This window comes from Rhinolophus sinicus, linkage group LG14 (genome assembly GCF_036562045.2).
Source record: "Rhinolophus sinicus isolate RSC01 linkage group LG14, ASM3656204v1, whole genome shotgun sequence".
In the NCBI taxonomy this organism is placed as follows: domain Eukaryota; kingdom Metazoa; phylum Chordata; class Mammalia; order Chiroptera; family Rhinolophidae; genus Rhinolophus; species Rhinolophus sinicus.
In genome coordinates, this window is record NC_133763.1 from 55,595,009 (window position 1) to 55,602,461 (window position 7,453).

Below are 7,453 nucleotides of genomic sequence, written 5' to 3' on the forward strand. Positions count from 1 at the left end.
TAAGCAGGGTCGGGCCTGGTTAGTACTTGGATGGGAGACCGCCTGGGAATACCGGGTGCTGTAGGCTTTTGCTCGCCTCTCCTTTTGCGCCGCCGCCCCGGCGTGGCTCCCTCCGAACCCCTGGCGCCCCTTGCCCCTCTTCTGCCGCCCAGCCAGCCGAAGGTACCCCTGGCCAGCGGCGGGTCAGCCGCCCGGCACTACAAGCTCGCAGCCCGGGCCGCACGCCAGGCCCGTCGGCCCCGGCTCCCCCCCACACCCTCTTCTCAGTCCTCTTCGCTCCCGCAGGCCGACAGCCCGCAGCCCTTCACCGAGCCGCGGTCCGCCGCCGCCGCTGCCATCGCCGCGCTCCCTCCCGCTCCCCGCCCCCGCCGCCCCCAAAGCCCAAGCCCAGGGCTGCCTGCCGGCGCTGGCCTCCACCAGGCTTTCTCCATCCCAGGACGTGCCGGTCCTTCGCACCTCGGCCCGAGCCCAGGGGACGACCATCCCTGTGCCTGCACCTGGGCCCCGAGACACAGGATCGGCGTGTCCTCCGGCAAACGGGATGCCCACCCGCCCCGCCCCACCGGAGGCCTCTGTCTCTGCTGGCCGGCACCTCGCCCCACACCCCCGCGCGCGCGCCCCCTCACGTCTCCCACAAGAGCCAGGAGCCCTCCGTTCCCGCCGGCCGCGGTGGCCCCGACACACAGGGGAAAGAGAGCCGGGACAAACCAGGGGACGGAGGGAGCAGCACCCCAACACCCCGCACGCCCTCGGACTCCAGGAGAGACCACCATGTCGGAGCCTGCCGACGAGACGAACGGTTCCTGAAGTGCGGAGTGAGGATTGAGAAAAAATTGGACAAGAGACAAAGATGGGATCGGGAGGGCGAGCGGTTCTGACTAGACTGCTGCGCCTGCTTGATTTTTCAGCATTCTTTTATACAGACAGAAACAGGAAGGTTACATAAAGCGGCTGAGGCAGCAAGTACAGATTAGTTATGTTTTTCCAAAGTTTGGCCCTGACTGTCTTTAGACCTTTTGAGATTGTCCCATTCCCAGAACAGCAGGTGTCTGTTTCTGTTTGTTCTTTATGCTTATCGGAGTTCCCCTCAGCCATCCTCCCAACCTCTGCTTGTAGTTACATTTTCTTAACGCTTGATGCTCCAGCTCCCCGCAATTCCCCCTTTTTTTATTTTTGAGATCGTGCCTGGCTTAGGTGGTCAGTACAGACCTTCTCACTTACCCGTCATTGGATAGCCTTCATCAAAGCGATCGACTCCTGTCTTAGGTTGTAAGACATCCACTGATCATGACCCGTCATTGGCTACCGATCTCCTTTGGGGTTAGACAGGGGCAGTGGCTTTTGGTTTAGTAGCCATGTGGAGCCTTATTTTGTGAATTTCTCCATAAATATCTGTGACTGTCCCCATCACAGCTTTTGTGATGCAGGGAAGGCAACATAGTAGCAGGAGGATCACAACAAGCGGAATTACAAGGGGGGCCATAATTCGAAGCATTGAAGAGTATGATGGAAATACATTGTGAAAACTAGAGACAAGTTTGTTGAGAGTATCAGCTATATCGGTGTTTAAAGGAGAGGTCTCTTGCAGTGTCAAGACCTCTTTATGAAACTGGATAAGATCAAGAGTAACATTTTTTCTTACACGGTCTGTGAGACTCATACCTCATAGCAGAAAAAATGTTTATTCCAATCACCCTTTGTCTGTTAACAGCCGAAGCATAAAGTCCCATGATGTCTTACCTTCTCAGGGTCAAGTCACCCATATTGTAACAGTTCTGTTGAGATAAGTGGAGAGAACTGATCTTCATTGCCCTCATGACTTCTCTCACAATCAGGTGAGAGAGGAAAGCCAGAGACAGCAATGGCTTTTGCCAGGCAGGGGGAAGGGGAGGAAAGGCTCCTTTTTGGATCTTCTAAGGCAGCTCATTGGGGGTCCCCACTCGGTTCCGCCCGGCTTAGGTTGTATCTCCCGTGAGATATCTTACCCGTCTTTGGCTGCAAACCATCTTTGGGGGACCAGACAGAGAGACATAAGGTGTAAACACAAGAATGGAACAGTAGGGGGCGTGGATGGGTATCTACAGATGTCTTCTCTTCTGTGGGCTGTCGCTCATGGTATGGTTTAACACCGACCAGGAATTCACAAAGGTTTTTCTTCCGGACCTGGAGAAATACAAGCAAAGCCTCTTCCCCGTGTTATCTCGCGGGGAGAAGTAGGATCAGCTTCCCCACGTAATATTTTAAACAAAGGTTGTAATTCACCGGTTGTCAACCGCAACTGAGGTCTAATCCAGTTAATGCCTCCCAGTAGCTTTTGGAAATCATTTAACGTTTTTAAACAATCTCGCCGGATTTGTATTTTTTGAGGCACAATGGCCTGAGGCATTAAACAATATCCCAGATAAGAGTAAGGAGGCACTTGCTGAATTTTTTCTGGGGCTATAACTAGCCCATAATTGTGGAGCTTTTCTTGTAAATGAGCAAAAGCAGCAAGCAACTTTGGTTCACAAGAGTGGGCAAGAAGTATGTCATCCGTGTAGTGGATGATGTAAATATCTGGAAATGTCCTTCGGGTAGGTTTTATTGCAGCTGATACAAGTTTTTGACATAATGTAGGGCTACTAGCCATTCCCTGAGGTAGCACTAGCCAATGATAGCTCTTAAAAGGTTCTTGTAAATTAACGGAAGGAACACTGAAAGCAAATCCAGGGCAGTCATCAGGATTTAAAGGTATAGTATAAAAACAATCTTTTAAGTCCAAAACAATTTTACATGTGTGTTTTGGTGTGGCTGCAGGACCGGGCAAGCCTGTCTGTAAGGCTCCCCTTCATTTCATGGTTTTATTAACTTTTTCTAAATCTTGTCATAATCTCTATCTACCAGATTTTTTTTTTTTTTTTTTTTAATAACAAAAATGGGAGAATTCCCGGGAGAATTGGAGGGGGCAATGTGTCCCTTTTTAAGTTGCTCCTGTACTAGCAGCTTGGCGGCTTGAATCTTTTTCGGTTGATAGGGGCCTCGGGCAGTGGATCTAGCCCTGCAACTACACTTGGAGGAGAGCTTCATTGTAACCCAGGCTTCTATTCTGATTGAGATTCTAATAAAGGCCCAGTCTGTTGAGCCTGGACTAATTGCATTTGAACAGAGAGGGAAGTGAGTGCAGCTTGTAATCTTTGCACCTCTGCTTCCCAGGGGGATCCAGTTTGGGTTGATCATTCTCAGAGTATCTGATTCCCTCGTGTCTAGGATCGATCACATCCCTAACCAAATTCCATAAGGAAAAAGTATCTACTGGTACTTCAGAGGGTCCACGAGCATCATAATATCCCTGTAAACGCTCTCTCACCTTTTCCCAAGTTTCTAAGTTTAAAGTCCCTTCTTCGGGGAACCAGGGACATATTTGTACTACAAATTCTAAAATCGAAGCAACTGTGCTTCACTGGTTTTAACTCCTCTAGCTTTTAGCATGCTCCTTAACATGTGAGTAAACAGCCTTTTACTGTGACCCTGTCCCATTTTATTTTACTCCCGACTATGGTATCTCACCGCTTTCACTAACCTTATTCGACGCGTCTCATTTGCAAGCGGAGTCCTTCACTGATTCCCCAGTATTCAGGTCCCTGTTCGGGCGCCACTTGTCGGAGCCTGCCGACGAGACGAACGGTTCCTGAAGTGGGGAGTGAGGATTGAGAAAAAATTGGACAAGAGACAAAGATGGGATCGGGAGGGCGAGCAGTTCTGACTGGACTGCTGCGCCTGCTTGATTTTTCAGCATTCTTTTATACAGACAGAAACAAGAAGGTTACATAAAGCGGCTGAGGCAGCAAGTACAGATTAGTTATGTTTCTCCAAAGTTTGGCCCTGACTGTCTTTAGACCTTTTGAGATTGTCCCATTCCCAGAACAGCAGGTGTCTGTTTCTGTTTGTTCTTTATGCTTATCGGAGTTCCCCTCAGCCATCCTCCCAACCTCTGCTTGTAGTTACATTTTCTTAACCCTTGATGCTCCAGCTCCCCACACCACCACAAGGGGAAGAGCAGGCACGCAGGCACACAACCCTCACAACGAGGGTGCCTGGGGCTGCCACTCTCCGCCCGCGGGCGGGACCCTGGGCGGGGCTCGGAGCCCACCGGCACTCCGGAGACCCTGGCGGCCCGCTCCGGGGGCTTTGAGGGTGACTGCCAAAGCCCGGGCACTGCCTCCTTAGCGGAGCCCAGCCCCGGGCTCCACCACACACCGGTGGAGAAGCTGCCACCGCAACACAGCCTCAGTGCGTCCGTCCCAGTCCGTGTCCCAGCCTGTGCGTCCCCCCCACCCTCAACCTCCACCCCCTGTCCGTCTGGCTCTGCGACATGCCTGTTGGGCTGTGGCTCTCGCTCAGGAGCTCTCTCCCCGCGTGCCAGCCCCCTCTTTCTCTGTCTCTGTCCATGTCTCTCTGTACGTCTAGATACATACATGCACATATACGTGTATATTTCCATCTCGCTCCCTCCTCCTCCTCCTCCCCCCCCCCCGTTCTGTCTGTCGGTCCCTGTCCTGCGGGGACTCTAGTCCCTCTGCCCGCACAAGAACGCAGGATATGGCGAGGCCAAGAAGGAACACCAACGGAGCCATGGATAGGGGTCTCATAGCACCATTTCTCACGGGCGGCTGGCTCGGAGACACAGCAAGCCGGAGCCGCACGATCCCCAACCTGCCGGCCGCTTCTCTGCCAACCGACCCACCAACCGACCGACACGCCAAGCCGGCCAACTGCAATCCGCGCCCCTCTGCAATTTGCAGTCCACCATCCGCGCTTCCTAGCTTGGCCACCGCAGCTGTACCGGTGGCCTATGGCCAACTGGCAACAGCTGACGGCCAAGCGGTCACAGCTGATGACCGTGCACCACCGAGGCAGCACCCTCCACGCGACGCCCAGAGCCTGGCAACAGCTCTCTGGACCTCTGTCGCCACGGCCCGCGCCTGTCTCTCTCCGCCTCTCTCTTGCTCCGTCTCTGGCCTTCATCTCTCTCTCTCACCTCCCTGGGTCAGGAGAGGTGACGTGTAGCCAGTGAAGGGACCGGAGATCGGGCGGGACGCTGGTCGCTGAGGAGGGGCGAGGGCCCGGACGGAAGGCTGTGTGACGAAGGGTGACGGCAGACTGGAGCCGCTGCACCCTGGTGGCACGGGTGGCTCCCCGTGGCTTTGGGCCAGTCGGTGGGTTTGGTCGGTGCCAGGGCCAGGGCCGCGCGTGCCTAGGGCCGGAGGGGCCTGAGAGGACCCTGCGACCCCCTCGCTTGCCACGAGCGGGGGACCGCAGAGCAGCCAGGCGGGTCTGGGGTGGTGGGGCTGGGGGTGGGGGTGAGCGGGGTTGGGGGGGGCGGGGTGTAAGCCGTCCGGGGCCCGGGGAGTCCCAGGATGCCAGGGCGCCGAGACTTCTGTCACCGTCAGGGAAGTGACAGAGGCCCGTGGAGCCACGGGTGGCGCGAAGGGGCCTCGCTGCGGGCCAAGAGTAGCCCGCCGCCCACGCCGGCGGCGTCCGGAGGAGGCGGGGAACAGGCGGGAGGCGCGGCGCCGGCGGAGCCGGCCAGCGGGGAGATGCTCGCCACCCGAGGGGCCCAGCAGCACGGCGCACGCTCACGAGGCAGGCCGGGAGCAGGCTCTTGGGGCGCCGGGAGCCGGGTCCCAGCGTCTACGGCCATACCACCCTGAACGCGCCCGATCTCGTCTGATCTCGGAAGCTAAGCAGGGTCGGGCCTGGTTAGTACTTGGATGGGAGACCGCCTGGGAATACCGGGTGCTGTAGGCTTTTGCTCGCCTCTCCTTTTGCGCCGCCGCCCCGGCGTGGCTCCCTCCGAACCCCTGGCGCCCCTTGCCCCTCTGCAGCCGCCCAGCCCGCCGAAGGTCCCCCTGGCCAGCGGCGGGTCAGCCGCCCGGCACTACAAGCTCGCAGCCCGGGCCGCACGCCAGGCCCGTCGGCCCCGGCTCCCCCCCACACCCTCTTCTCAGTCCTCTTCGCTCCCGCAGGCCGACAGCCCGCAGCCCTTCACCGAGCCGCGGTCGCCGCCGCCGCTGCCATCGCCGCGCTCCCTCCCGCTCCCCGCCCCCGCCGCCCCCAAAGCCCAAGCCCAGGGCTGCCTGCCGGCGCTGGCCTCCACCAGGCTTTCTCCATCCCAGGACGTGCCGGTCCTTCGCACCTCGGCCCGAGCCCAGGGGACGACCATCCCTGTGCCTGCACCTGGGCCCCGAGACACAGGATCGGCGTGTCCTCCGGCAAACGGGATGCCCACCCGCCCCGCCCCACCGGAGGCCTCTGTCTCTGCTGGCCGGCACCTCGCCCCACACCCCCGCGCGCGCGCGCGCGCCCCCTCACGTCTCCCACAAGAGCCAGGAGCCCTCCGTTCCCGCCGGCCGCGGTGGCCCCGACACACAGGGGAAAAAGAGCCGGGACAAACCAGGGGACGGAGGGAGCAGCACCCCAACACCCCGCACGCCCTCGGACTCCAGGAGAGACCACCATGTCGGAGCCTGCCGACGAGACGAACGGTTCCTGAAGTGCGGAGTGAGGATTGAGAAAAAATTGGACAAGAGACAAAGATGGGATCGGGAGGGCGAGCAGTTCTGACTAGACTGCTGCGCCTGCTTGATTTTTCAGCATTCTTTTATACAGACAGAAACAGGAAGGTTACATAAAGCGGCTGAGGCAGCAAGTACAGATTAGTTATGTTTTTCCAAAGTTTGGCCCTGACTGTCTTTAGACCTTTTGAGATTGTCCCATTCCCAGAACAGCAGGTGTCTGTTTCTGTTTGTTCTTTATGCTTATCGGAGTTCCCCTCAGCCATCCTCCCAACCTCTGCTTGTAGTTACATTTTCTTAACGCTTGATGCTCCAGCTCCCCGCAATTCCCCCTTTTTTTATTTTTTGAGATCGTGCCTGGCTTAGGTGGTCAGTACAGACATTCTCACTTACCCGTCATTGGATATCCTTCATCAAAGCGATCGACTCCTGTCTTAGGTTGTAAGACATCCACTGATCATTACCCGTCATTGGCTACCGATCTCCTTCGGGGTTAGACAGGGGCAGTGGCTTTTGGTTTATTAGCCATGTGGAGCCTTATTTTGTGAATTTCTCCATAAATATCTGTGACTATCCCCATCACAGCTTCTGTGATGCAGGGGAGGAAACATAGTATCAGGAGGATCACAACAGGCGGAATTACAAGGGGAGGGGGGCATAATTTGAAGCATTGAAGAGTATGATGGCAATACATTGTGAAAACTAGAGACAAGTTTGTTGAGAGTATCAGCTATATCGGTGTTTAAAGGAGAGGTCTCTTGCAGTGTCAAGACCTCTTTATGAAACTGGATAAGATCAAGAGTAACATTTTTTCTTACACGGTCTGTGAGACTCATACCTCATAGCAGAAAAATGTTTATTCCAATCACCCTTTGTCTGTTAACAGCCGAAGCATAAAG

At 56.1% G+C, this 7,453-nt stretch overlaps 1 non-coding gene across 1 annotated transcript; it reads left to right on the top strand.

The window, feature by feature from the left end:
• Positions 1 to 5,668: 5,668 nt before the first annotated feature.
• On the top strand, positions 5,669 to 5,787 carry LOC141568739 (5S ribosomal RNA). Its single transcript, XR_012491954.1, has one exon. It is a non-coding gene; the product is annotated as a 5S ribosomal RNA (ribosomal RNA).
• Positions 5,788 to 7,453: the final 1,666 nt, after the last annotated feature.